Source organism: Sinohyriopsis cumingii, chromosome 16 (assembly GCF_028554795.1).
Source record: "Sinohyriopsis cumingii isolate HCF-2022 chromosome 16, ASM2855479v2, whole genome shotgun sequence".
NCBI lineage: Eukaryota > Metazoa > Mollusca > Bivalvia > Unionida > Unionidae > Sinohyriopsis > Sinohyriopsis cumingii.
Window position 1 is genome coordinate 5,679,129 of NC_142976.1, and position 26,659 is coordinate 5,705,787.

General features: G+C 35.6%; 1 protein-coding gene across 1 annotated transcript in view; it reads right to left on the reverse strand.

The window, feature by feature from the left end:
- Nucleotides 1-26,659, reverse strand: part of LOC149779865 (uncharacterized) — a 116,359-nt gene that overhangs the window by 78,438 nt on the left and 11,262 nt on the right. The window contains exons 3-5 of the mRNA XM_089936280.1: nucleotides 21,809-21,920; nucleotides 3,917-4,016; nucleotides 2,231-2,308 (exon numbers count right to left, since the gene is read on the reverse strand). The gene's annotated coding sequence lies outside the window, so the exon portion shown is untranslated. The remainder of the gene's footprint in view (nucleotides 1-2,230; nucleotides 2,309-3,916; nucleotides 4,017-21,808; nucleotides 21,921-26,659) is intronic.

Here is a 26,659-nt window from a genome sequence, read left to right on the forward strand (position 1 = left end):
AATTCATCCCAACAGTTTAAGTATTAATAACGAGTTATAATTAAATTTCTATTGAAAAGACGGCAAATATTCTGTTCCATTTTAAAAGATATTTACCGTAAAATATATAAGATAACAAGCTAAAATCCTAATTTAATGTATACTCCAGCAACGTATTTAATCTATGATGTTTTCAGTTATATCCTCAAATTTGTCTTTGATAATTGATAACTTATGATGTGTTTCTTCTTAAAAAAAATTTCCCTCCACCACCACCAATGTTAGCAAGAGTTTTATCATTTTGTAGACTATCCTTAAAACTTCAATCCTTTTTGCAAACCTATAGAAACTGTTTTGTTAACTTACAAGGCCGCATTTGAATTCTCCGACTGGTCCAATGGGTTAGGCAATAGAAATCAGTTGGCTAAAATAATATTTCTCAGCATTTCCCGATTTTGGGAAACTTTTCAAAGATTTACTGATAATAACACCGCCACCAAAAGAAAAGTGATCCATAATTCAGAAGCTTTTGCATTTACCTTTTGCCAGATTGTATTGTATTGAGTGCAATAAAATGAACTTGACCAAGAAGTGTTTTATGACAAACCTTTTCGTCACATATGTCACAAAATTATAAGGAAAGCATCAACAACCAGATACGTCATGAAGTGCTTACGTAAACAACCAGATATATCTGCCATAAAGTACTTAGGTAAACAGCCAGATATATATCTGCAATGAAATACTTACGTACTCATGTGCTTATGATACTAGGAAAGTATTTAATATTAAATACTTACGTAAACAGCCAGATATATCTGGTAATTTGGGTATGTGAAAAAGCTTGCCAGTAGCTTCTCGTGGGTCAGTGTTTTTTTTTCCTGGGTTCTTCCTCCGCCATAAATACTGGCCGCCATGTATAGCCTATCGTGTGCTGAAAATGGCGTTAAACCCCACAGCAACAGCAACAAATATATATGCCAATAAGTACTTACGTAAACAGCCAAATATATCAGCAAGTACCTAAGTAAACAGCCAAATATATCTGCCATGAAGTACCTACGTAAACAACCAAATATATATGCCATGAAGTACATATGCATGCATGTGCTTTATGATACTAGGAATGTATACATCACCAGATACATCTGCCAATAAGTACTTACGCAAACAGCCAGATACATCTGCCAATAAGTACCTACGCAAACAGCCAGATACATCTGCCAATAAGTACCTACGCAAACAGCCAGATACATCTGCCAATAAGTACTTACGCAAACAGCCAGATACATCTGCCAATAAGTACCTACGCAAACAGCCAGATACATCTGCCAATAAGTACCTACGCAAACAGCCAGATACATCTGCCAATAAGTACTTACGCACACAGCCAGATACATCTGCCAATAAGTACCTACGCAAACAGCCAGATACATCTGCCAATAAGTACCTACGCAAACAGCCAGATACATCTGCCAATAAGTACCTACGCAAACAGCCAGATACATCTGCCAATAAGTACCTACGCAAACAGCCAGATACATCTGCCAATAAGTACTTACGCACACAGCCAGATACATCTGCCAATAAGTACCTACGCAAACAGCCAGATACATCTGCCAATAAGTACCTACGCAAACAGCCAGATACATCTGCCAATAAGTACCTACGCACACAGCCAGATACATCTGCCAATAAGTACCTACGCAAACAGCCAGATACATCTGCCAATAAGTACTTACGCACACAGCCAGATACATCTGCCAATAAGTACCTACGCAAACAGCCAGATACATCTGCCAATAAGTACCTACGCACACAGCCAGATACATCTGCCAATAAGTACCTACGCAAACAGCCAGATACATCTGCCAATAACTACCTACGCAAACAACCAGATACATCTGCCATGAGTTAGCTACATCTTTATGTGCTTTAAGATACCAAGAAAGTATCCACGACCATATACATCTGGCATCTGGCATTAAGTACGTACGTATATATGTGTTACAGATACAATGAATGTATCAATAACCAGATATATGTCATTCAATACTTAAAGATGCATGCATTATAAGATACAAGAAAAATATAAACTACCAGATATATCTAAGCGTTTACATTTGCATGGGTTCTAAGACGCAATGAAAGTATAAACAGCTAAATACATCGGCCAATACGTATGTATACATGTGTTATTAGATACAATGAAAGTATAAACAACCAGATATATCTCCCATTAAGTACTTACGTAAGCAATGTAAATATCTTTGAGATATATCCTTAACAATATCTCGGAATCATCAAGCTGTGAAAATCGTCGATTGACCTAGAAATGGAAACAGTTTGTACATTTTTGAGTAAAACAATTGACTGGCTGGTTGGTGTTTAATATGGCATAACAGCATATGCAATAGTTCTTGATGTCGAGTCAATGTGAGTTAAATAACTTCAGTAGACATACACCACGGTTGCTGACCGGGACTGATTACTGGGTGACATTTACTTTTATATCTGATAAATACCAAATATTAATCAAATTTCATATGGAAAATTTAACGTACTTCGCCTTGGAAGTTCAAAATTTACTGAGACGTGCATGAAGGGTCCACTATATTTCTCCTTGAAAAGTCCGTATTTACTGGTGTACTAGATTTCCCTCTGAAAAGTCCGTATTTACTGGTGTACTAGATTTCCCCTTTGAAAAGTCCGTATTTACTGGTGTACTAGATTTCCCCTTGAAAAAAGGCAGTATTTACATAGACTTGCATCACTCGTCTGCTATATTTTCAATTTAAAATGTCAGTATTTACCTAGACGTACCAGTATATCGTTAGCAAATATATCTCCCCTTGAAAAAGTCAATGTTTACCAAGATGTGCATCACTAGTCAACTATATATCCACTTGAAAAAAGTTAGTGTTTACAAAGACTCACATCACTTGTCTGTTATATTTATCCTTGTAAAAAGTCAATATTTACCGAGACGTACATCACTAGTCTAATAGATTTCCCCTTTAAAAACGGTTCATATTTACATAGACTTACTATCTACTATATTTCCCCTTTAACAGAGTCAATATTACTAAGACATGCATCACTAATCTACTGGATTTCCCAGCGAACAATGTACGTATTTATATACACATACACCACTAATCTGCTATATTCCCGACTGAAAGAGTCAGTATTTACATAAACGTACATCAGTGGTTGACTATATTTCCCCTTGAGAATAGTCAATATTTACCGAGCCTTACATCAAGGGTCTATGACATTTTCTCTTGCTAACGTCAATACTTACAGCAACTTAAATCATAAAATACATGAAAAAATTGTGTTTTAATGGTATGTTGACTGGGGACAGATTATCAGTGTTTCGCCGAAATAGGAATGGATTGAACCATCACGTGGCGTCATAAATAAAGCTCGAAGTTTCCAATGCGTCTAAAACAAATGTATCCGAATGATATAGCCATACAAGAATGGACTTCAAAGATCAAACTACTAGGAATCACGAGTTTCTCGTCACCCAGTTTTCAACCTTCCAGGTCTTGATTTGTCTTGAACTATCTTTGTGCAATTAGATGCATGCAATGAACCAATTATAGATATGTCAGAGGAACAATTCATTACTTTCGTGGCATCCACAAAATCAGGATCGTGAGAAAAATCACGACCTAAAAATTATACGTTTGAAAATGTTTTTATTCGATAAATTCCTCCCCACTTTTCTTGTCCAGGGTGCTCCATTGCACCCCACTCACTCCACTAGTGTACCATACTCAACTTCACCTACTTCACTCTACCAAACACCCTCTATTTCATTTTTACACACATTATTATTATTATGTTAGTTTAGAAATTCCTACACAGAGTCTGGAAAAGGTCGGTCATTGCGACACTGGTGTAGACCCACTACAACAAACAGACTTACCCTATCAATCAGAAGTGTATAAAAGTTTTTTATCAATTCCAGAACAACATCTTTGCCGACAGATGAATTGGAAATGTAGTTACTTATGACATCTCTCCACCTGCAAGGGGAACATGCAATTTGGATGAATATGTAATTTCTATCATTCACAACCAAAACGAAAAATGCTATAATTTTGCAATATCGAGATAATATTATGTAATATGAAATAAAACTTATTTTTTTTAAAGAATATTTGTCACTCTCAAAAGTTTGTTCAATTCATTAAACACATTCAGAATTGTGGTTGTAACAGTGTTGTCTCGAGAACCGATGTATATTGATGCCCTTTGTACCGAGGGACTGTGTGACCGGTTGCACGTGATATTTGAACGTGCAGAAAAAATGTTATCATAGTATTATATATCTTGGACAATTATAATTCGTACCCTACTTAAAATGGAAACTGGGTCTCGGAGTTACACTACCATAACCTAACCTGCATGCAACAAGCTTTTCACCCCTCGTGTAGGTGTACATCCGCAAAAAAAAAAAAAAAAAAACGATGGAAACTATCAGTGTATATAGGCACTAGCAGCAGAGAAGGCGAACAGACCAAGATCGAAAAAGCGTCGAAAAACTAAAAATAACCCTTCCTACGAACAAAGAAAAAAAAAGCGTCGACACGAATTTAACCAAAAGCGTCGACATAAATTGAAGCAAAAATAAATCTTCCAAAGATTTCTCAAATTGGTGTTACTTTACCGTCATTATCTTTCTTTTTTTTTGTTCGTAGAATGGTTTATTTTACCACGTGGACACTTTATTGAGGTCCCGCCCTCTCTGCTGCTATCAATTTATCCAAATATTTCATCAAGATCCACACGATATCTTGTTCTTGGATCATGTAAATTTATCGTTATAAATCCATGTGCAACTTGAGCTCGTGAAAAGAAATTTCTAATCCATGTCACCACCACACCAAGTTTGATGAATATTTCGCAGTGTATGTGTGTCTACGCCATTAAACACAACTAAAATATTACAGTTATCTCTGATCACTTTCGGAATTTGTGTGTATCGTTGAGTAACATAAATGACATCTGTCTGCCACGAGAAAATATTCTGGCTGGATTGGATTGTACATCATCATACACAACTAGACTCTACGGACGGTGCTTCTTCGATATCTATTATAAAATTAATAATATTTTCACCATCTTGCATTTTCGTTAAAGTCTTTAACCTCTGATCAGGTGCTTCATTAATTTTTTACCGTCGGCCGCGCGAATTATTAATTTTTTTGATTGTTATTAATTTTCATCGCAAAAATATGAAGGAAGTCCCATTTTCCTAATATTTATGGACTTCCCTCATCATAACGGGAAAATTAATTTTCACCGTCTTAAAGTCTTTAACCTCTGACCAGATGCTACCAAATATAATTTGTCCCATTTCAACCAATTGCGTCTTACCAGATCCAAATGGTCTTACCAAACATCATTGCGTGACATATATTATTAGTGTTCCTCAAACATCATAGCGGGGTCAGATTATTATTTTTAGAATGACCAGATTATTATTTTTAGAATGACCCGAGTGTTATTTGTCGGGTCAAAGGTCAAAATGAATCGCGGTTAACGGTCCAAACATGTTTTGTGTGACCGCCATATCTTTTCACGAAAATTCGAGTCAAAGGTCGGATTGTTATTTAATTTTGGTCTGTATGTATGTGGAAACTAGCAGAAACATATAATATTATAGGAAATCTGCTAGTTTCCACATATATACAGATTAAAATTACTGATCTATAAACACAGATCTGCGGTTGACACAGGTCGGGTCAAAGGTCGGATTGTTATTTTAATCTGTATATATGTTCAAACTAACACAAACATAGGAAATCTGCTAGTTTCAACATACATACAGATTAAAATTACTGATCTGATTCATCGTAGCGGCTAAACGGTCCAAACATGTTTTGTGTGTTCAACAAACATCATTGCGTGTGGCGAAACTATCAGAAACATATAATATTATAGAAATTCTGATAGTTTCGCCAGTCACCATAACAGGGTGGATTACTGATCTGATTCATCATATCTGCTGAACCAGCGATTAACGGTCCAAACATGATGCTTCAGCTGTTTTGTGTGTTCATCAATGATTGTAACATCATTACCACCAAAACAATCAGTGATATCTATGATTGTATTTTTCCATGTATCGTTGTTAATAAAATCCGATTCGGGCCAGCTGGGATAATGCAGCGTGTAATCACCCCGATTAGCGTGATTGGTATCGTTTGGTTTTAATTCGGCACCAAAACACTTGTAGATTGATTTTATTTTCTCAATGATGTTTTTTGCATCGTTGTTGTTTGTAATCGCGCCTCCGGAAAAATTACCGAGAAATGTCTTATAAATTTATTATATTTTTCCACGCAATTCAGATTGGTCATCGCTGAATTAATGTTAGTAATGAGTTTCTCACGATCGATTGTCAATGACGTCACTGATAGATCATCCGGTACAATGTCGGGCAACGAAAACATCTCAAGGACGTCTCGAATTATTATTAGTTTTTCTCGCGGTGAGATTTTATCTGATCTAAATGTCTCAGTTATCGCGTCTCCGTTGTTGTGTTTATCAACAATAATCCGTTGAGCGCGTGTCATCTGTGTTGATTTTTTATAGAGTCGTTCGATCTCATCCTCGTCGAGTTTGCTACAGTCGCATTGGAACAGATAATTTATGTATTTTAATTTTTTCTGATACGGCTCCAATCGTTCATTTGGTTTGTAATGATGATATTTCGGCATTCTACTGGTAGTGTTATTTTCGTCAGAATTGGTTTTATTTTCGCCAGAATCGGTTTTATTTTCGTTAGAATTGGTTTTATTTTCGTCAGAATTGGTTTTATTTTCGTCAGAATCGGTTTTATTTTTACCAACACATGAATTCTTTATTCTTGCACCAATTGACGTCTTAAGAAACACATCAACGGCAGGATCAGCGTTAATCTCATCACCAGAAGCTTTCTTCATGTTTTTTTTTTTTTTTTGTTAACCAGATCTTATATTCATCTGGCTGAGTCTGGATTATTTCGTATCCAGTGTTCTTCATTGAATCAATCAACCTCGGAGTAAAATACATTTTCGAGTTATTTTCCTCAATAATATTAGTGATAAATGCGAATCCGAATGCAGTGTTAATCTCGCCTGGTGTCGGTGTTCTAAACAATTTTTCTTTTTCTGTCAAATTCTTCTCATTATCGATGATCGTCGCGATTATATCATCTCGAGTCAGATGTAGATTTTTACAACAACGATGCGTTGACGAATAATGAATCACATTTACACATCTAAATCGATGGAGAGCCTGTTTTGTTGCATCAACCAATCCAACCTCATACGAGAACACGAACAGAGTTTTGAATTTCTCATCGATGATACTAACACCTGCTTCAAGAGTATTATTGAAAATAACCACGTCGGTGTCGCTGAACGCTGTGTTAGTACTAGCGAAATCTTTCGCTTTTTCTTCAGTGTTGGTATTTGCGTGATAATACTTAACGCGATATTTGAAGTGTTGTAATTGCCTGGCTAAATTTTCCACGGAATAAGAACCATTAATTTTGTTGTGCGTGAATATTACCGCGCGATTCCCACCAGATAAATGATTCAGTAGATTAATGTAATTATCCTTATGTGACGGTTCTACAATAAACCTCTTACCGTGATCAGGCTGGTAATTATCAATAATAAATTTCATATCGTGTCGATTCAGTTTATCTCGAAACAGTACAAGATCGTCATTATTCGCGTCTGCGTCTGCAACTATTACTCGCGGTGCCATCATAATCAGCCCAGCGAACTTATTCCAGGTGTATCGATTGCAGTTTGAAAAGCACTGCCGCATTAATCCGTGTAGTTCATCAACGACAACCACGTCTGGTACGCCTCGCACACGTATCAATGATTCCCACTGCACGATGACTCTTCTGGACTTAGTAAATATAATATCGCCAGTGATATCCGAATAAGATTCAAATCCGTAATCTGATTTTATCTTTTGTGTGAAAGTTTTTCGATATGATAAACACAATACAGATTTATCTGGCTCGATTGACGAGATCGCCGCAACAGACTTTCCCATACCACATGCTGATCCATCGAGATAATCACCGCCAAAGCTCTTGCATCCTGAACCGCGTTCATGCAACGGCAGTGCAGTGTAAGAATAATCAGGTGTTTTATCGATAACGGTGCCGGGGTAAGTTTTTCTCTTGTACTTGATCGACATCAAATATCTTACATAATCAGGATCTCGTTGATGTTCCGGCAGAGTCTTTACAACAGCGTCAACGGCACTATTATTTGATCCTGAAAAGGAATCTCGTATTTGGTCACAGTAATCATTCTGGATTGTTATTTTTTCCGCTATCACGAGGACAAACGACAATAAAACCATCACTGTGTACATAAACGAGGCAATTGTCGCATTTATCTTCAGGATGATCATGAATATAATTCCAACCGTGACGACGCTGACATATTTTGCAATAATGTCCCGGTCGACGTTGGACAGTTAATCTATTCCTTAGTGACGCGGTAACGGTGATTAATTGATCTGACTCGCCTGTTAACGCGATTGATATTTTCTCGAGATCCTGCTGAGTTATCTCGTTGGAATAATCATTAAGATTATTTTCTTGCTGCGGCTTGTATTCGACCTCACGAGGTTGAATTGAGGTTGGACAAACTAACAAATCGCGCGGAGTGGTAATTTGACCCGAGATTAATCTTTTGCAGACCGAGTTTGGTTTGTTTGATCTGGTTCCTGCTAGCCTTATGCCGTGTAATCCAGCCTGACGATCAATCTTCCAGTGCGGGTTATCTTTCGCTGCTTGTTTTGTTAATTCTATCTGTGTATCGAATGATACAGGTTCAGATTTGCACATCACGTGATAGCCATGCGTCGTTGTGAACAAATAAACATAATCACGGTTGCAGTTACATAATCGAGAAAAATAATCAATAATCGTTATGTGATCAATTAATTCATCTGATTCTTTCAATGTTCCGTGGCAGTCAAACTTATTTTCGTGTTCTCGGTGTAGTTTATAAAACGAATCGATGTCGAAGATTGGATATCTCGACCTAAATCGCGGTATTATTTCTGTGACTGATGTCTGACCAATAAAATCATTGGCAACCTGTTCATAATCATTATCGGACGGAAATACATAAAATCTATCGAAATGTTGAATAATAATTCTTGGCAAATAATGATCATTAAAAGTATCAGATCGAATCGCACGAATTGCTGTCTCTTTACTTGCTGTTGATACAGATTTATCTAGCGTCGTTATCAAGAAAATATCATAATAATCTCGCAGCATAAAATAATTGGTCTCAGCTAGGACCTGACTATCTTCCTCGGTAACATTATCGAACAGATTTTTAATAATAAAATTCGGATTATTCTCGAGGCAGAAATATTTCTCATTTGAAGATTTGCCTGTAGATATAGTTTTACCACAGTTGTTTTTTTTCTGTCATTAATATTAAGATATCCTTATCTCTAATTAGTTGATTTTAATCAACCAATTAGACAAATGAGAATATTAAAAATAAATGACCAAAAATAAATGTTCTTGGTTATTGCAAGGGTCATCAGAAACATGCGGAAAGTCCTGCCGAGGTGAATTTTGCAGTGAACATATAAAATTACTGCGAAAAAATAATTCCCGAGGACCTCAGCGATGTGTCTCTTGCAGCCGTGGAGTTCGCGGCAAGATTCCACTTTGTTCTGATTGCGGCTGATTTAGATACAGATGCCTCGTTGAGTATCGCACGAGGACAAACAAACCTATTCCAACGATCGAAGATTTCTTATCGTTGTAATTTTTTCTATTCAGATTTTTTTGTGATTAGTGATCCGACCAGTAAGATCAGTAATTTTAATCTCAAAACATGGCACAACTATCAGAATCCCTATAATGTTATATGTTTCTGATAGATATGCCATGTTTATAAACTAAAATTAAATAATACTCAGACAATTGACCTTTGACCTGAAAATCGAGTTTTGACCTTGACTTGACCTGTGTTTGACCTTTGACCTGTAAGATCAGTAATTTTAATCTCAAAACATGGAACAACTATCAGAAATATATAATATTATAGAAATTCTGATAGTTGTTCCATGTTTACGGACTAAAATTAAATAACAATCAGACGATTGACCTTTGACCTGTCATTGCGATTGGGAAACTAGCAGATTCCCTATAATTATTATTAATTCAGCTAGATTCCTCAGTCGATCCGGCCTTGTCATTGCGACTGGGGAAACTATCAGAATTCCTGTAGTATTATATGATCTCTGATAGTTTCCCCACTCGCATGTGTTAACAGGAATACTTGTGAATAACAACATTCAGATTGACAAATTGACACTTCTATGATGTTATTTCTGAAAGTTTCCTCATATCGCGTAACTGTGAAATTTGAAACACAAAAAATGATCAATAAATTACTACAGCGCCATATTGGAATACCCGAGTTATTTTGTGGCGGAAAATATAATCAGATCTGCTTTCTCAAAAAAAAACATAAACAAAGAATCACCTTCCAATATTGTTAATGAGATAAACTATCATCACTACCTCGAATTATATTTTTTAACTATTTTTTTAATGATTTATTATTTTAGGTCGCAGTATTTCCCCAATAAACTACTTATTTTTTGACTCATAAGAAAGAGAGATTACTTCTGTATGTATATATTTATTCGTAAATTTCTGACTTTTATGGTCACAATTAGTCAGTTTTAACCATTTACGTCGTAATTAATTACTCGTAGAAGTATATTTATGTTTTTTAGTTCACAAAATAAATATATAAACGTATTTCCCATCATACAACATAGCGGAGTTATTTTTAGATCTGTTACGAGAAATCGAGGCAGAACACGCAGTTTTAATGCAGATATTTACAATCTGTTTAGGAACCGCTGTTATATAATACAAATCGATCTGTAGGTAATAATAATGCAGTGGTTGTATATAGACAGAACACGCTGTTTGAGTGAGATATTTACAATCTGTTACGAAAAACACGCTGTTTATATATTTACAGTCTATTCAGAAACCGCTGTTTATATATTTACAGTCTATTCAAAAACCGCTGTTTTAATGTAGAAACCGTTGTTTTAATGTAGAAATATGTACCGTAACTATATATTAATTTATAAAACATATGTTTGTAAGAAGGTTCAATAGCTCAGTCAGTAACTTATTGGACTGTGACGCTCGCGGCCCAGGGTCGAATCCCCATGGCTGACAATTGTCGGTGGTACGCATAATTGCGATTTTTTAAAATAATTGGGGGGCTCCGCCAACCCCCCAACCCCCGCTCAGCAGAACCCTCCAACCACATATCACTGGTGGTCGATACATGTTTTGTATCACCCACGGGCTGATTATTGGGGTGGGATGTGTTCTGCTGAGCGTGTATGTTTGTACTGTCCTTCATTCATTGTAGGTTTGTGCCATCCTTCATTCATTGTATATATTCATTCATTGTATATACTCATTCATTGTATATATTCATTTCATTGTATATATTCATTTCATTGTATATGCTCACTCATTCATTGTATATATTCATTTCATTGTATATACTCATTGTATATATTCATTCATTGTATACATTCATTTCATTGGATGTTTGTACTGTCCTTAATTAAGTTATATGTTTGTACCGTCCTTAATTAAGTTATATGTTTGTACCGTCCTTAATTAAGTTATATATTTGCACCGTCCTTCATTATCATCTGAGCTCACTAAAACACTTGATTAGGGGCTCGTCATTCATTGCATATATTATTTGAGCTCGCTAAAACACTCGATTAGGGGCTCGTCATACATCATATATGTTGTGCCGTCCTTGAAACATCCCTCCGAACTCGCTAAAACACTCGATTAGGGGATCCAGGGATATATTTTTTATTTTAGAGATTTATATATTATATAATGAACCATGAAAATATCAAAGACATTATTTCTGCTATTAAAAAATTAGAAGAAAACGGAATTAATGTACCTGATGAACTAAATCCTGAAAAAATAATATCTGATTTTGAAACGTTAGAAGAACTTAAAAATGAAAATATGTATGTTCTATCATCTCAATATAAGTTCATAAAGCAGATTCAGGCATCCATGTTTCAGTCACTAGCTATGGTGAACGATGATCAAGTAAATGAATTTATTCCTCTTTCTGTTGCAGTAGAAAAGGTCAGATCGGGATTATCCAACGAGTACGAAACGAAAAAAAAACAATCAGCAGCCGCATAAGATACTTAAGAAAAATTATGTCAGCAGGTAACGAAGTTACAAGTTACCAAAGCAACCCAGAGTAGTAATATTCTGAAATATAAAATCTGATCGATTGGCACCAAACTACAATTGGTACCAATCACCCTATCAGAATTACAAATCTGATTGATTTACACAAATTTGATTACCAACCACCCTATTAGAATTACAAATCTGATTAATTTACACAAATTTGAGTACCAACCACCCCACGAAAATTACAAATCTGATCGATTGGTACCAAATCACCCTTTCAGAATAATAATAAAATATTTCAGGATAATACAATATTTTTTTGTAGTATTTTTTTGGAAAACTGATTGACTGGCATAATTTTAAGTACCAACCACCCCATCAGAATTACAAAACTGATTGATTTGCATAATTTTAAGTACCAACCACCCCATCAGATTGATTTGCATAAAAAATAAAATATTTCTGAATAAAAACATATTTCCGAATAATAATAACAAAAATTTTTGTAGTATTTTTTGGAAAACTGATTGATTTCTATGTTTTTGAGTAGCAATCACCCCATCAGAATTAATAAATTGATTGATTTGTATAATTTTAAGTACCAATCACCCCGTCAGAATTACAAAACTGATTGATTTGCATAAATAATAAAATATTTCAGAATAATAATAAAATATTTTTTGTAGTATTTTTTGGAAAACTGATTGATTTACACAAATTTGAGTACCAATCACCCCATCAGAATTAATAAATTGATTGATTTACACAAATTTGAGTATCAACCACCCCGTCAGAATTAGCAAACTGATTAATTGGCGTAATTTTGAGTACCAATTACCCCATCAGAATTACAAAACTAATTGATTTGTATAATTTTGAGTATCAATTACCCATCAGAATTAATAAATTGAATTGATTTGTATAAAAAATAAAATATTTCTGAATAAAAACATATTTTAGAATAATAATAAGATATTTTTTGTAGTATTTTTTGGAAAACTGATTAATTTGTATAATTTTAAGTACCAATCACCCCATCAGAATTAATAAATTGATTGATTTGCATAAATTTAAGTACCAATCACCCTATCAGAATTAATAAATTGATTGATTTGCATAAATTTGAGTACCAACCACCCCGTCAGAATTAGCAAACTGATTAATTGGCATAATTTTGAGTACCAATTACCCCATCAGAATTACAAAACTGATTGATTTGTATAATTTTGAGTACCAATCACCCCATCAAATTGATTTGTATAAAAAAATAAAATATTTCAGAATAATTTTTTGGCAAAGCTGATTAATTTACCCATCAGAGTCGAATTCATAAAAAATAAAATATTTCAGAATAATAATAAATTGTTTCAGATTATACAAAACTGATTGATTTGTATAATTTACCCCATTAGTGGTTAATTAACCCCATCAGACATACAATCTGATTAATTTGTACAAACAATAAAAAAATACTTTTATTTATTTATTTATTCTGAAATATTTTTATTTATCTAGAAATATTTTTTTAAGTTGATTGAGTTTAATACAGGAGTGTGTATAATTTAGAATCTGATCTCTGTTGCAAATGATCGCGATAATATGCTCTCGACGGAGCTCATCTAACTGTTCTTGTGTTAATAAGAAATCCTCGTTTCCGTATTCATTAATAACTAAATTGCTCTGTGTTTGGGGGTTGTGAAAAACTATCAGAAACAGTATTATTATATAGTGATTCTGATAGTTTCAATAGTGACAATAGAATAGTCTGATTACTGATCATCGGTTAACAATCCACACGTGATATTTCACTCATTTCGTGTGTTCGTTAACAACTGCCAGCGGTTGTTATCATCGCAGGTATGGGGAAAGTGGCACAAAATAATATATTATTAGTGATTGTGCCACTTTCCCCAGTCGTCATATAGGGGTCAAATCAACAATCTGAATCCTCGTATCTGCTGTAGTAACTTTTTGTGTTTCAAATTTCACAGTTACGCGATATGAGGAAACTTTCAGAAATAACATCATAGAAGTGTCAATTTGTCAATCTGAATGTTGTTATTCACAAGTATTACTGTTAACACATGCGTGTGGCGAAACTATCAGAAACATATAATATTATAGGAAATCTGCTAGTTTCGCCAGTCGCAATGACAAGGCCGGATCGACTGAGGAATCTAGCTGAATTAATAATAATTATAGGGAATCTGCTAGTTTTCCCACTCGCAATGACAGGCCAAAGGTCAATCAATAAAAATAACTACAACAATCGCTGAGTATTACTTAATTTTACTCTGTATATATGCGGAAACTTCCAGATTTCCTATAATTATATGTTCTCTGGAAGTTTCCGCATATATACGGACTAAAATTACTGATCTACAGACAGGTCGGGTCAAAGGTCAATCAATAAAAAAAACTATAACAATCATCCGATTGTCAGGTCAACGGTCAATCAATAAAAAAAGCTATAACAATCATTCGATTGTCGGGTCAAAGGTCAATCAATAAAAAACTACAACAATCGTCTGATTGTTGTTTAATTTTAGTCTGTATATATGCGGAAACTTCCAGAGAACATATAATTATAGGAAATCTGGAAGTTTCCGCATATATTCAGACTAAAATTACTATCTTACAGGTCTCAGGTCAAAGGTCAGATCACTAATTACAAAAAAAATCTGAATAGAAAAAATTACAACGATAAGAAATCTTCGATCGTTAGAATAGGTTTGTTTGTCCTCGTGCGATACTCAACGAGGCATCTGTATCTAAATCAGCCGCAATCAGAACAAAGTGGAATCTTGCCGCGAACTCCACGGCTGCAAGAGACACATCGCTGAGGTCCTCGGGAATTATTTTTTCGCAGTAATTTTATATGTTCACTGCAAAATTCACCTCGGCAGGACTTTCCGCATGTTTCTGATGACCCTTGCAATAACCAAGAACATTTATTTTTGGTCATTTATTTTTAATATTCTCATTTGTCTAATTGGTTGATTAAAATCAACTAATTAGAGATAAGGATATCTTAATATTAATGACAGAAAAAAAAACAACTGTGGTAAAACTATATCTACAGGCAAATCTTCAAATGAGAAATATTTCTGCCTCGAGAATGATCCGAATTTTATTATTAAAAATCTGTTCGATAATGTTACCGAGGAAGATAGTCAGGTCCTAGCTGAGACCAATTATTTTATGCTGCGAGATTATTATGATATTTTCTTGATAACGACGCTAGATAAATCTGTATCAACAGCAAGTAAAGAGACAGCAATTCGTGCGATTCGATCTGATACTTTTAATGATCATTATTTGCCAAGAATTATTATTCAACATTTCGATAGATTTTATGTATTTCCGTCCGATAATGATTATGAACAGGTTGCCAATGATTTTATTGGTCAGACATCAGTCACAGAAATAATACCGCGATTTAGGTCGAGATATCCAATCTTCGACATCGATTCGTTTTATAAACTACACCGAGAACACGAAAATAAGTTTGACTGCCACGGAACATTGAAAGAATCAGATGAATTAATTGATCACATAACGATCATTGATTATTTTTCGCGATTATGTAACTGCAACCGTGATTATGTTTATTTGTTCACAACGACGCATGGCTATCACGTGATGTGCAAATCTGAACCTGTATCATTCGATACACAGATAGAATTAACAAAACAAGCAGCGAAAGATAACCCGCACTGGAAGATTGATCGTCAGGCTGGATTACACGGCATAAGGCTAGCAGGAACCAGATCAAACAAACCAAACTCGGTCTGCAAAAGATTAATCTCGGGTCAAATTACCACTCCGCGCGATTTGTTAGTTTGTCCAACCTCAATTCAACCTCGTGAGGTCGAATACAAGCCGCAGCAAGAAAATAATCTTAATGATTATTCCAACGAGATAACTCAGCAGGATCTCGAGAAAATATCAATCGCGTTAACAGGCGAGTCAGATCAATTAATCACCGTTACCGCGTCACTAAGGAATAGATTAACTGTCCAACGTCGACCGGGACATTATTGCAAAATATGTCAGCGTCGTCACGGTTGGAATTATATTCATGATCATCCTGAAGATAAATGCGACAATTGCCTCGTTTATGTACACAGTGATGGTTTTATTGTCGTTTGTCCTCGTGATAGCGGAAAAAATAACAATCCAGAATGATTACTGTGACCAAATACGAGATTCCTTTTCAGGATCAAATAATAGTGCCGTTGACGCTGTTGTAAAGACTCTGCCGGAACATCAACGAGATCCTGATTATGTAAGATATTTGATGTCGATCAAGTACAAGAGAAAAACTTACCCCGGCACCGTTATCGATAAAACACCTGATTATTCTTACACTGCACTGCCGTTGCATGAACGCGGTTCAGGATGCAAGAGCTTTGGCGGTGATTATCTCGATGGATCAGCATGTGGTATGGGAAAGTCTGTTGCGGCGATCTCGTCAATCGAGCCAGATAAATCTGTATTGTGTTTATCATATCGAAAAACTTTCACACAAAAGATAAAATCAGATTACGGATTTGAATCTTATTCGGATATCACTGGCGATATTATATTTACTAAGTCCAGAAGAGTCATCGTGCAGTGGGAATCATTGATACGTGTGCGAGGCGTACCAGACGTGGTTGTCGTTGATGAACTACACGGATTAATGCGGCAGTGCTTTTCAAACTGCAATCGATACACCTGGAATAAGTTCGCTGGGCTGATTATGATGGCACCGCGAGTAATAGTTGCAGACGCAGACGCGAATAATGACGATCTTGTACTGTTTCGAGATAAACTGAATCGACACGATATGAAATTTATTATTGATAATTACCAGCCTGATCACGGTAAGAGGTTTATTGTAGAACCGTCACATAAGGATAATTACATTAATCTACTGAATCATTTATCTGGTGGGAATCGCGCGGTAATATTCACGCACAACAAAATTAATGGTTCTTATTCCGTGGAAAATTTAGCCAGGCAATTACAACACTTCAAATATCGCGTTAAGTATTATCACGCAAATACCAACACTGAAGAAAAAGCGAAAGATTTCGCTAGTACTAACACAGCGTTCAGCGACACCGACGTGGTTATTTTCAATAATACTCTTGAAGCAGGTGTTAGTATCATCGATGAGAAATTCAAAACTCTGTTCGTGTTCTCGTATGAGGTTGGATTGGTTGATGCAACAAAACAGGCTCTCCATCGATTTAGATGTGTAAATGTGATTCATTATTCGTCAACGCATCGTTGTTGTTGTAAAAATCTACATCTGACTCGAGATGATATAATCGCGACGATCATCGATAATGAGAAGAATTTGACAGAAAAAGAAAAATTGTTTAGAACACCGACACCAGGCGAGATTAACACTGCATTCGGATTCGCATTTATCACTAATATTATTGAGGAAAATAACTCGAAAATGTATTTTACTCCGAGGTTGATTGATTCAATGAAGAACACTGGATACGAAATAATCCAGACTCAGCCAGATGAATATAAGATCTGGTTAACAAAAAAAAAAAAACATGAAGAAAGCTTCTGGTGATGAGATTAACGCTGATCCTGCCGTTGATGTGTTTCTTAAGACGTCAATTGGTGCAAGAATAAAGAATTCATGTGTTGGTAAAAATAAAACCGATTCTGACGAAAATAAAACCAATTCTGACGAAAATAAAACCAATTCTAACGAAAATAAAACCGATTCTGGCGAAAATAAAACCAATTCTGACGAAAATAACACTACCAGTAGAATGCCGAAATATCATCATTACAAACCAAATGAACGATTGGAGCCGTATCAGAAAAAATTAAAATACATAAATTATCTGTTCCAATGCGACTGTAGCAAACTCGACGAGGATGAGATCGAACGACTCTATAAAAAATCAACACAGATGACACGCGCTCAACGGATTATTGTTGATAAACACAACAACGGAGACGCGATAACTGAGACATTTAGATCAGATAAAATCTCACCGCGAGAAAAACTAATAATAATTCGAGACGTCCTTGAGATGTTTTCGTTGCCCGACATTGTACCGGATGATCTATCAGTGACGTCATTGACAATCGATCGTGAGAAACTCATTACTAACATTAATTCAGCGATGACCAATCTGAATTGCGTGGAAAAATATAATAAATTTATAAGACATTTCTCGGTAATTTTTCCGGAGGCGCGATTACAAACAACAACGATGCAAAAAACATCATTGAGAAAATAAAATCAATCTACAAGTGTTTTGGTGCCGAATTAAAACCAAACGATACCAATCACGCTAATCGGGGTGATTACACGCTGCATTATCCCAGCTGGCCCGAATCGGATTTTATTAACAACGATACATGGAAAAATACAATCATAGATATCACTGATTGTTTTGGTGGTAATGATGTTACAATCATTGATGAACACACAAAACAGCTGAAGCATCATGTTTGGACCGTTAATCGCTGGTTCAGCAGATATGATGAATCAGATCAGTAATCCACCCTGTTATGGTGACTGGCGAAACTATCAGATTTCCTGTAATATTATGTTTCTGATAGTTTCGCCACACGCAATGATGTCAAAAAACATTCAGATCAGTAATCCACCCTGTTATGGTGACTGGCGAAACTATCAGAATTTCTATAATATTATGTTTCTGATAGTTTCGCCACACGCAATGATGTTTGTTGAACACACAAAACATGTTTGGACCGTTTAGCCGCTACGATGAATCAGATCAGTAATTTTAATCTGTATGTATGTTGAAACTAGCAGATTTCCTATGTTTCTGTTAGTTTCAACATACATACAGATTAAATAAACAATCCGACCTTTGACCCGACCTGTGTCAACCGCAGATCTGTGTTTATAGATCAGTAATTTTAATCTGTATATATGTGGAAACTAGCAGATTTCCTATAATATTATATGTTTCTGCTAGTTTCCACATACATACGGACCAAAATTAAATAACAATCCGACCTTTGACTCGAATTTTCGTGAAAAGATATGGCGGTCACACAAAACATGTTTGGACCGTTAACCAATACGCCGTGGCGATTTATTTTGACCCTTGACCTGACAAAAATAACAATCGGACCTCAGTTCGCTGAATCGCGGCGATTTATTTTGACCCTTGACTGCGATTCATTTTGACCTTTGACCCGACAAATAACACTCGGGTCATTCTAAAAATAATAATCTGGTCATTCTAAAAATAATAATCTGACCCCGCTATGATGTTTGAGGAACACTAATAATATATGTCACGCAATGATGTTTGGTAAGACCATTTGGATCTGGTAAGACGCAATTGGTTGAAATGGGACAAATTATATTTGGTAGCATCTGATCAGAGGTTAAAGACTTTAAGACGGTGAAAATTAATTTTCCCGTTATGATGAGGGAAGTCCATAAATATTAGGAAAATGGGACTTCCTTCATATTTTTGCGATGAAAATTAATAACAATCAAAAAAATTAATAATTCGCGCGGCCGACGGTAAAAAATTAATGAAGCACCTGATCAGAGGTTAAAGACTTTAACGAAAATGCAAGACGGTGAAAATATTATTAATTTTATAATAGATATCGAAGAAGCACCGTCCGTAGAGTTTAGTTGTGTATGATGATGTACAATCCAATCCAGCCAGAATATTTTCTCGTGGCAGACAGATGTCATTTATGTTACTCAACGATACACACAAATTCCGAAAGTGATCAGAGATAACTGTAATATTTTAGTTGTGTTTAATGGCGTAGACACACATACACTGCGAAATATTCATCAAACTTGGTGTGGTGGTGACATGGATTAGAAATTTCTTTTCACGAGCTCAAGTTGCACATGGATTTATAACGATAAATTTACATGATCCAAGAAAAAGATATCGTGTGGGTCTTGATAAAATATTTGGATAAATTGATAGCAGCAGAGAGGGCGCGACCTCAATAAAGTGTCCACGTGGTAAAATAAACCATTCTACGAACAAAAAAGAAGATAATGACGGTAAAGTAACACCAATTTGAGAAATCTTTGGAAGATTTATTTTTGCTTCAATTTGTGTCGACGCTTTTGGTTAAATTCGTGTCTACGCTTTTGGTTAAATTCGTGTCGACGTTTTTTTTTTCTTTGTTCGTAGGAAGGGTTATTTTTAGTTTTTCGACGCTTTTTCGATCTTGGTCTGTTCGCCCTCTCTGCTGCTGCACTCGATTGCAGCTGACATACACGCACTAATGATTCTTCTCAGAGAAACGACGGCATATATAATTTAGCATTATAAGCTACGATATGCAGGAAACAGCGAAAACTACTGCACCTGGATACTATAGAAGGATGAGCGATACTATGAAGTGTTATAATTACATTTAATTACAGTGCTATTTTCCCTAATACGGAATGCAGCAACCCGTATGAGCAGTGACGTGAGAGTGGAAGCAAATGTTCGGTAGCTTTAAGCGCGAGATACAAAAGGTCTACAGAAAATTCGGCAGGCGGATTGGAAGCTGACTTTTAAAAAGCACCCTGCAGAAAAATATACCTTTTATTAAAATGATAGATATTAATAGTGAAAATGGGTGTACTAACTAACCACGTATACAATATTTTGCTTCATAAATCTGTGTAAGTCCTTGAAAACTCCGATCAAATAACGCTTGCAACTTTTAGTTGGCTCAGCACATAATTTGCGTGCAACACGCTCTGTCTTGAAAGTATAAATAGATAGATAATAAAAATTAATTACCAGGAAAAACGAAACTCGGTGTAAGAACCTCAATCAAATTCGATTTTAGGAGCACGTCTAAATCAGTGAAAATCATTAGTCTAGGAGAGATACTTGCCTTAGACCAATCCTACAAGTTGTATGATTCAAACTTGATTAGTATTAAAATTATAAACTGTCAGAATAGAAAGACTTTGATCTCCAGCTTGAGTCTTGTGCTCGCAGAATTTGAGAAAGTGGCCTCAGAAACTCTTAAAGCAATAGTGTCTGTATTAGCATGGGAGGATATTGTCAATCGTGTATCAAATACTTCGCCTAGTCAGTATTTCGTCAGTCAGTTTCGAAATACTACTATTGTAGTCGGTATTTGTGTTTAAAGCACCGATGTTACTTTTTGTTCAAATGAAATACGACGTTAAACGTTGACAGAATTGTAATTTTCACGAGGAAATAAATCTATGTACTTGTGTATGTATTAGTTTTCCAGGTAGATCAGATTTCACATACACTAGTAAAGTTGTAAAACGAATCAATCTCGATTTTGTGACCTATTTTTCTGATTTTCCAAGTTTCTAAACGCTATTGGCAAATTTATATAACGGGATATGTTTATCGATATGTATGTATTTAACAAGAATTTAACGACAGTTAGAGCGACCGTCGACATGTTTTATCAAATGTAACTGTTCTGGAAGGCAGAAATATAGCCACAAATGAAAACAAGTGAAAAATAATAGTTCTTTGAGAGCAAGAAGATCTGTGGTAATACGAATAATTTTAGCATATAAATAAATAAATAACTTACCGTTCAAAAAGAGAAAAGTCAACTATCAGTAATGAGTCAACCTTGAAAAGATTGTTCGATTCCCTCTTCCGCCTGTGTTTATACCCAAGGGCTGTGTCAATACTCAAATATTCTGAAATATAGCAGCAATTATATATAATGTTTATACAGTTCTTGAAATACATAGTAGGACAAGTATATAGAAAAAGAGAAGACAGCTTAAGATATTTGTTCGTGTATAACGACTGTCCGTTTGAATAAAGTGTACCTAAATTAGATTTATAACGTATTTTATCATTTTACCAACCATAAGAAGAGATAATAATAAATAGATATGTCAAGCCCTCTGTGTCTATATTGCCCCTCTTAGTCCCTGAGTATTCAGCAATGAGTTAAATTTTTAAAAAAAATGATTTTTAAATGAATAGCTTCATATTGAATGAAACTAGAGGATAAATTGAAACAAGTTGTATTTCTTCTGTTGTCTACTTCCAATGAAAGACATGACAAAACACGTCTTTGCTTAATACCATTAATCCAGCTGAAATGTAGAGATTTTATATCGGTATATCAGTGGAAAATTGTGTGGTACTTGAATATGGTAACAATGATATTCAATGAAAGTATCGACACGTTGAAAACCAAAAACTGTAACTGTTTCATATAGTCGTAATAATATCTAAGAAATATTTTCATTCACACACACACACACACACACAGTCGTGCGCCCGCCCGCACACACGCACATGCACGCACGAACGAGATTGTACAAACCATGTGTAATATGCAAAACGGTAACCTTACCGAGCGAATCCAACACTTGTTTTCCTTTTATTTTCATGGACTTATCGACAATAATATTTGTCAACTGGAAGTTTTCATAACTCGCCAAGACTTTATAAATAAGTTTCCTATAATCAATAAATGGCCACATAAATATCTCAACTTCATATTTGCATCACAACTTCACAATTGCATGGCAACCTCACAACTGCATGCCTCCTCTTTGTTATATTTCCGTAAAATATCATCAGTACTTACATACCATTAAAAAAAAATCACTTCAGATATTTTGGGTGTAGCTTTATGTTTCAGGCAAATCCATCAATCGCTCAGGGTTGTTGAAGAAACATAAGCCGCTTAGACGAGACAAGCTGACAAATTAAACTGTATTGACTGTGCACGTCATCGTTATCAACAAAGATTACTTACAGTAAAATTACGGACACCACTTGTACATCGCCATCTTGAACAATATATTCGATATCATGAAAGATTTTGTAACTGAGTTAGCTATAAGCAGTATTTTGGGGGCAGTTCAGCGGAGTCGCTAAAATTATATTTTTAATTTATGGGTGGCCATCTTGTGTGAGTTATTTTGGCTATTGACAACAGTGGCGTAGCAACGGCCCAAGCAAACCTGCAACTCCTGGGGGGGGGGCAAAATCTCCATAAAACAACTTTCTTTTATTATGACGAAAGCACATAATTGAGTGGGCTGGAGCTAGGATTTGGTGGGGTGTAAATTTCCATACAACAACATTCTTTGATTTGGAAGGGGCACATAATTAAGTTTTGCAAGTGGGGTGGGGGATGGGTGCGGTAAGAATTTTGTTATTATGTTACTGCAACTGTTTCATTTGGTTGAGGTTTGAAAATGATGCAGAAAACAACAATGTGATTCAAATTACCTTACGGCGAGTCTTGAGGTATCAACCTCTCTGCAGGACGTGAGGCTTTTAGATATACTGAGGCCTGGTTTTAAACTATTAAATTATGATATATTGTATTCTTCTTGTTTTATAATCAGTCACAGCATTATCTTCTGAACATACTTTCAACGTGAATTATACGCGCAATCGTGACAAAGAGCGCGCATAGCTCTTCATGTATTTTCTGTAGCAAATAATAAGCGCATATGAATGTATTTAATCAAACATACAAATTGTTTCTCTGTTAAGTGTTATGCTTCTAATTAATTAATTGAATTAAGTGTTGGCTAATTGATTTCTTAATTTTTCTTAATTTTATTTATCTTTATCTTCTTGCTTTATTTTCATTATTTATTCCATCATCTCTATGTAATAATTCATTTCTTTGATAATCATCTACTTATCAAGTATATATATCAAGGTGTCTTTACTATTGATAAACAAATAAAAACTGAGCGAGCGTGCACATAGCCTTCAATAATTTAAAAAAATAACAGCACATGTGCGTTACCATTGTTAATTTAGAAAATGTGCTGATTATTTGGATTTAACAATATTACATGGGGTGGCCGAGTGGTCTAAAGCGCTCACCGTTACGGATCAATGCCATCTCACCTCTCTCTGCGTGAGTTCGAGTCTCGGATTCGGCTAATGTGATTATGTGAGAAAGCTTGCCAGTAGCTTCTCATGGGTCGGTGGTTCTTTCCGGGTTCTTCCTCCACTATTTATACTGGCCGCCATGTATAGCCTATCTTGTGATGAAAAATGGCGTTAAACCCTACAACAACAACAACAACATTACATGACGATTACATGCAAGTGCTTCATAGTGTAAACAAGAATGATCATTTCACCAGACAGTGTGTGTGTGTGTCAGAGGTGGGATGTGACTGGACTACTTGTGATGCTTTGCTAATTGTTATCTGGGGTTTTGTCCGGATCCAGTAAACAATAAAATACAATTTACATTAATGGATGGAAAAATTTAGATCTGAGCTGGGATATAAAATAAACAACACGGCACCCCGCAAGTAAAATATAACAATTTCATCCATTACGTGAACAAAATCAAATTGAGGATGGCATTTAAATGATAAACTTTCTCTCTGAAGCAAAGTTTAAAACATTTACGCGAAATTCATTTAGCCATTGTGTTATACCGATAAAACAAATTTCATCATGAAACCGATTGAATGGCCGAATTCAAATTGCCGGCATGTCAGCATAACCTGGTTACTTCGGTCTTTTCCAAATCACTGTTGGTCATAGGTCTCTCTCTCTCTCTCTCTCTCTCTCTCTCTCTTCGGGTCATCAACCGTCTTGTTTGTAGACTGCACTCTTTTCCACTGCGCAATACAGGTAGGGAAATATTTTTTCCGTTATGCCTTCTCGACTCTCTTCCTTTCTATGAAATCGAATCTCTGTCTTTTTGTTTCCCTCACTTCCCGACACACGTACCTTGGACAATTTAACAAATGAAATGTATGTATATAAAAAAAAACTAGCAAACGTGAATAATTTAAACCTAAATAAAATTAAACTTTGTTAAATCACCCTTTCTGTATAACCTAGTCACCTAACCCTTCCTTTATAGCATGACCATACATTTTTATCCCAATTAGCAATCTCGCCTTTGAGGATTGGATGACCGCAGTAAAGTGGCCAAAATATTTTATCCCGTAAGCATCCGTTCATACAAAGCGTCAACACTATTGTTATTTTTTTAAAATTAAAAATTCAATATTTATTTTATTTTAAAAATTTTGAAACAAAAGGCCAATACAAATTTACTAACTGCAGTTACTCGCCATCCCTAATCACTATGCAATTTTTGCTGCATATTCTAAACCTCTTCCGCCATAACCCCAACCCCCTACTCATACCTACACCAAAAAGATGAGCGCTACTATGGCTGCATATTGAAGGAATGGAAAGAAAATATCCAAAAATGTCATTGCAATTGCAATGTATATGTATCTTAACTTTGATTCCCACCCGGTGACCCCAGGGGTTGGAGCCAAGAGTGATATCCCTATTACTGTACATAAAATTACCCAACGGTAACATAGCTACAAAGTTTTGCAAATTTCTACTCCACGGTTTATGAGATGTGGTTAGGGAAAGACCCTACAGACAGATTTATATTGTTAAATATATGTGGATGGCACTGTTATCAAAAGAAAAATATCCAATCCCCTCCTGAGCTACGCCCTATTCATGACACATAACCTTTGATATGGTCAGAAATTGATGGATTGAATGTTAATATCTACTGATTGCTCCCAAAGTTTTCATTGTTAGCTTATGAGACAACACGCGCGTTTTCAGCATGCAATGGCAACAGCTTACAGCACTTCCAGCACTTCCAGTCATGGTCAATTTCCATGAGTCATCCTATCCCAACCCCACCCATTTGGTTGACATTATTCTCTCACCCCTTATCGTCCATACACCATTAATCATGACTCACGGAGTTTATCTCACAGTAAGCACGTACAAGTCTAGAATCTCTTTTCTTTGTACATTCATACATTTAATGTCCTCTGTCAGAAAGTTAAAGTCATTCATTAATCAATTACCGTGGTCAGTAGTTGAGGTCACCACTCATGCGTCTATAATAATATAGCCAATGACTCACATTTGACAGTCTCCTGTCTTGCGTTGCAAGCGGTCAACAAACATCCTGTTCAGATATGTACACTTATTTCATCAACACTCTGCAGAGGACACAGCGGTCAACCCCTGAGTTCATACACATATTATATATATATATATATATATATATATATATATATATATATATATATATATATATATATATATATCCCGCCTCGGATGCGGGAGGTCGTGGGTACGATCCCCGGCAGAGTCATACCAAAGACTTACAAATTTGGTACTGGCAGCTGCCTCGCTTAGCGCTCAGCATTAGGATGTTAGTGTTGGAACTGGTCGGCCTGGTGTAAGGATAATATATGTCTGCGGCATGATGCCCCAGTGCTAGACATCACTATAAACTGTCACACTGCAGACATCGTAGCGATATGACTGAAATATCGTTAAAGCTACGTTAAAAATCCAAACCACACACACTCTCTCTCTCTCTCTCTCTCTCTCTCTCTCTCTCTCTCTCTCAGTTTTGAGGCATGCGTTCGTCTTTTGA